Raw genomic sequence first — 5,996 nt, 5'->3', positions numbered from 1 at the left:
GAGAGAGAGAGAGAGAGAGAGAAAGAGAGAGAGAGAGGGGAGGGGAATATTCACAATCTTACACACAGTAGCCTCAGTGTAGTTGGGCCAAACCCCACCCCCACTTTGAGACCTCGCCCCCATATTTTCACCTCACCCTCCTTTTGCCTTCTTTTTACCAAACACACCGGCTGAATGTAATACAAGCATGTTTCCTGCATACTGTGCACTGCTGCATAGTTATCATCTCAGAAATAAATTATTATAAATAAATAATTATATTAAAAAATATACTATAGAATTTATAAATAATTATTATAAATCTTTTGTGTGTGTGTGTGTGTGTGTGTGTGTGTGTGTGTGTGTGTTTGTGTAAAAATGTCTTAACTTTTGGCTTAAAATGTCTTAATAATGAGTTTGTTAAAGATGACAGGTCAAGTTGCGTACATACACTGCATTGTGGGATAAAGTATTCCAGTCTAATTTATACTGCACATACTTACAAATGTCATCCGGGTTTTCCAATTAAACAGATAGTTTCCATAACAGGGTTGTTATATTTAAATAAATTAAATGAACTGAAATAAAATTAAAGCTTTTTAAAAAAAAAAAAATTTTAATAAACCAAATAAAGTAAAACAAATAAAAAGAAAGAAAGAAAGAAAGAAATACTATACAGACATATTTTTAAAAAAATACTAAAACATTAAGTAAAATTAAGTGAAAACAGAAAATGTACAAATAAAACTTAATTCAAAATATTAGCAAAACCTGTACTATGAAAACACTATTGGCAAAATCTGGGACATTTTACATTGATTTTTATGTATTATTAATGTGTATTGTCACTGATTAAATACATAAATAAATAAATGATACTAAAATAACACTAATGCATACTGTGCGTACTACAAAAATAGTATGAGTAGTAGAATAGTATGCTATTTCAAACAGCCACTCTTTCATGCATGTTTGATTGACAGCACAATGCAAAAAAAAAAAAAATAATAATAATAATAATTCATTACATTTAAAAACTAAATAAAAATAAAAAACAATCACATTTGTTGACATTTTTAGCATAAAACACACAGCAACGTAATTCTTACTACTAGGGCTGCACAATTAATCAAATTTCTAATCGCGATTACAATTATGGATGCCACAATTACGTAATCGTTCAAAGCGGCAATTAATCGTTCAAAGTCCACTTATGTTATTCTGTGTGCTTAAGATGCGGTTTTTTTCTTTCTACATGTTATCTTTAGGGTAGGGTTTTTCCCATTATTTTAATTGTAGTTTTAGTATAACATTATAATACAATTCGAATTGTTACTTTTTTTTAATTTAAAGAAGAAACCAATCCGAAGTATAGTTGACATCTGAGGCTTAATACTATAGAAAAGCACTAAAAGTTTTTCAGTTAGTGTTTTCAGCTTATTTTCATATAAAAATACGGCATGCAGTTGCATTAAACAATGGTATAAACATCATTCAATGTAAATTGTGATAATTGTAATTAATAATCGCAATTACAATTTCAAGGGAATAATCGACCATTATGATTTTTGTCATAATCGTGCAGCCCTACTTACTACAACAACAAAAACACTACAGTATCATAGCTACCACAGTTAACCACGCTACGATAAAAATGCAGAACGGGCTGTGCAGATCAGAACAACCCAAACGCTTCAAGAAAAGAGACAGAGAGCTAACTAAAACTAATAAACAAGCAAACAAGAGAAAAAGAGGTCAAATGAACAGCGCTCCCTCTTACTGAGGCTTCTGGATAACCAATCAACCAGTAAATCTGTAAAACACACTCACACACACTTCTCCCAAACATAATGAGCGGCGATGGAGGTCATCTTTAAGCTTTGACCTTTGACTCTTCTTCCAATTTGTACTAGGTTGACCTTTAACCCATATCAAACTCAGTCCAAATGAAGCTGAACCTTTTAAAGTAAAGACAAAAACACACAAGCTTTGTTCCCACCTACATAGGCCAAATACTCACCTCTGTTAAATACGGTTGTCACTCCTTCTCTAAACACTTGACCCTGTTCTGTACACAGAGTTCAGATATTTACTGAAGCTACAACCAAACTCACTCCTGAAACATTCAGATTGTGAAAACACCGCAAGAAAATGATTTTCTTACTTGAACTTGTCTTGTTTTGTTTTCCAGTACAAATATCTAAACATACTTACATCAATACAGTACATTAAGTCTTAAAACTTAAGTCTTTAAAACTTAAAAACAAATATCTGCAGATAGGGACAGAAAAATGAACTTAATTCGAATGGAAAACAAGATTTGTATTTTTTCTATTTTTCTTAAGCCATTCTTGGCAGATAATTTTCTTACGCAAGTCAAAAACTCAATTAATTTTGATAAGATTCTTATATAAAATTAGTAAAGTTAGGTATTAAGACTTAGTGTTTGAAAAATTTTAGATATTTGTACTCAGTAAAAAAAATGATTGCTGCGATTAGTTATCACAAATTAAAATTCAACACTAAAATAAGTAATAATGTGTTGTTTCAACTTAAAAATTGTTGAGATAACTTACATTTCCAACTTAACTAAAGTTATCTAAATTAATCATTTGAAGTCAATCACAAACAGAATTTTTTCAAGTTGTTACAACTAATGTATGTTAGCATGTTGCCAAACTAAAAAAAAAAATGCAATGCACACAGGAAAATGTCTTCAAAATAGTTCATAATCAAATTCTCTTTATCAATCAATACTGAATGAAATTTATTAGACAACATTTCTGTCAACTTGCAATGCATTCTGGGTTTGCCAAGTAACCAAGGTATCCAATATGGCAAGTAAATGAGGTTTTGGAACAGTCTGCTTACTAATTTCATTTTTACTTCACGTTTTCATTTCACTGGTGCATGCCATTACATAGTAAAAATGTCTTTGTAATTGTTCATTAAAGTTTAAAAACTCCTATAAATATTGCAATAATTCCCCTATAAGCACTTTTCTCAATGCAATCATTCCCTTCAGACTAAACCAAGCCCCACCCTACATTATTTTGTTGAACATCCTATTTGACTTGGAAATGCATCACAATACAGAAGCAAAATAGTTTGTGAACACCATTTCATGTTGCTTTAAAATGCTCTCTAGGTAAGCAGCTTTGTACAGAACTACAGTGTTTTCACTTGTTTTATGACTGTTTGTGATGCTCAAATGACAAATCCAATGCATAAAATCAGCAAACGCACATTCCCCACTAAAGCCATAATGGCAGCGACACCCTGACTAACACCCGCCAATCCATTCCATCTGTTACCCGGCCCACGCTACAAACTCATCTTCCAAATGTTTGCTCCTGTTTTCACAGCTGACAGGAGGGATGCGTTAGTCTGTTAAAGGAGCGTTTGTCAGCTTTCGGTTGGTGTGAGTGTGTGATTTGATGCTATTAGGAGAGGTGAGTGTGTTGTCGCTGCCATTATGTGGTGTGTGTCATAAAGCGAGGTGGTGATCATCCAAATGTGGAGGTGTAAGAATCAGCAGCAAAAATAGACCTTCAGCTGTCTGAACAACACACGCATGCTTTCGAATACAGTGATCACCTAAATAGCACTGACAATAGCACTGAAACTAATAAAAGCATAAACAGTTTAAGCCTGGACAACGGCTATGTTTCCAAACCCAGTGGCTGCCAATGCTGGAGGCATTTCAAGGCAGTAATCAAAGTTACTGTAGATATATCGGTCAAATTTCTAAGGAAAGGTTGATTTTATATATATATATAAATATATTATATATATTTATATATAAATATCACCAAAAAGTTTTAATAAAAGGTTGTAATTAAAATTTTATTTAAATGTAATGTAATCAAAAATTAATTTAACATTTAATTTAAAATTACATTTAAATTTATTTTTTATTTAATGACTAAAATTAAAACAATGACAGACAAACTAAGAGAAAAGTTGATTAAAGTAGCACTTGCATATATATATATATATATATTTTTTTTTTTTTATACTAAAAAGTATTAAATACAAGGTTTTTAATATATTTAAATTATAAATTTAATTTAATGATTAATTTGATTTAGACTGTTTAGTGTGTGTAAAGTCATATTATACAGGTGAATATATTTTGGAACAGATCTTGTATTTGTGTGAGACAGAGACAGAATACCTCACCGGTTAGGGTTTGCAAGAGAAAGGTCAGAGGTCAGTGTAATGACCTGAAGAGACTGAGCGACCCCACACCTGCTTGAGATCATCCGTTTGGTCACATACCATCACACACACACAACATACACCAGTGTATCCTGCACCGCGTTTTAGCAGTGAATCACTGAATTCACAACTATGAATAGGCTATGAAAACATAAGGCAACATAATTCAAATAGTAATGTAATTTGTGAGTGAATCATTCATTTGAACTTTTTTTTGGTTGGGAATGGAATACTACTATACTACTTTTTACAGAATGTATACTGTGGACTGTATACACACACTCCTATAACATTTATCATAATGTAAACAAACACAAAGCACACTGCAGGAATGCTAGAAATACAGTATTCCACAATACAATGCACTTGACGTTTAATGTTTTCATTGCAAAAGCTGCAAGATATGAAGACATTTTTACATGAAATAGGATTAAAAATACAAAATAACTGTTTAGTTCAAAAATTATGACTTGATGCCATTACAAAATGCACATTTTGAGTTCATGTGACCACAGTGTAGCACACTACTGTTTGAGGGAGTAAATAATGACAGAATTCCCATTTTTGCATGAAAACAATCAAAGTTTATCATCAAAATGTATCATAAAAGTGTTTAATTGCATTAAATGGATGTTGTTTTGCATTTTCTTATTGCCTAGGATCAATGGAAATGGTCAGTGGCACACAGATAGCGAGGCAGAGTGAGTGTGTGTGTGTGTGTGTGCGTCGGTAGACTGTGAGGGGAATGTGTTAGAGTTCAACATGGGTGAATGGAACATAATCAGCACATGCAGGCTGCTCCACATCTATTCTGCTTAAGCAAAGACAAACACACACACACATTCACAAACTAACGAGGGCAATCGTGGCTCCGCTGCCACCTGGCTCATCCCTCCAATTAGGAATTCCCTAATGAGGTGCCAATGAGAAGAAAAGAATGAACGAGACAAAAGCAAAGGGTCACAGAGGGCAAAAAACATGAAACAGAGAGAGAAAGAGACAGACAACAAGGCGAGAGGAAGTGATGGCAATTACACATGACAAGACAGAAACGTGTTTGTTTAGACTCTATTTGATCTATTTTTGCTTTTTCCTCATTATTGAGTTTAAAGGGCAAATGTTTGACATTTGGAAAGTGCTAAAAGTTGTCATGAATATTTCTGGATGGGTGGTATAGCGATGATGAATCAAGATGGCAACTGAAAGGTTATAGTAGGGGTGGGCGATATGACCAAAATCTTATTTCACAGTATGAGAATTTTTTTCACAATAACGATATATATCTCGATATAGCTATTATTATTTTTTTGTTATTAAAAATAAGAAAAAGAAGCAAATTACAAACACAACAGAACAAATAAATATAAAATACACTTTTAATTTATTCAGTTACAGTAGGCTACAGTAGGTTTATTTAGCATGTAGTAAGAAATATTACAGAAATTTAATAAAGTGTATAAATAAAACACTCCATAGTCTTCACTGTATCAATCAAACATGAACTGATTCTTATTAAAGATCCAAAAGTGATTCAGTCAAGTGCAGTGAGTGATTAACATAAATAATGACAGACCGCAGCAGGTACTGTAAATTAGACTGCTGTCCCTTTAAGACCAACTGCACGGATCCAATATACTGATACACATCTGGTTTTCAACTGTTTATGCCAACTGTTTAACTGGCATTTTGACATAACTGTGTGCATATTTGACCATTTTGATTTCTGATCTGTTTTTGCGATCGCATGCTGTCTGAGAGAGGGGCTTTCTGTGTGTGTGTGTGTGTGTGTGTGTGTG

Source organism: Sinocyclocheilus anshuiensis, unplaced genomic scaffold (genome assembly GCF_001515605.1).
Source record: "Sinocyclocheilus anshuiensis isolate Anshui unplaced genomic scaffold, SAMN03320099.WGS_v1.1 scaffold2285, whole genome shotgun sequence".
In the NCBI taxonomy this organism is placed as follows: domain Eukaryota; kingdom Metazoa; phylum Chordata; class Actinopteri; order Cypriniformes; family Cyprinidae; genus Sinocyclocheilus; species Sinocyclocheilus anshuiensis.
This window is presented reverse-complemented; position numbering follows the sequence as displayed.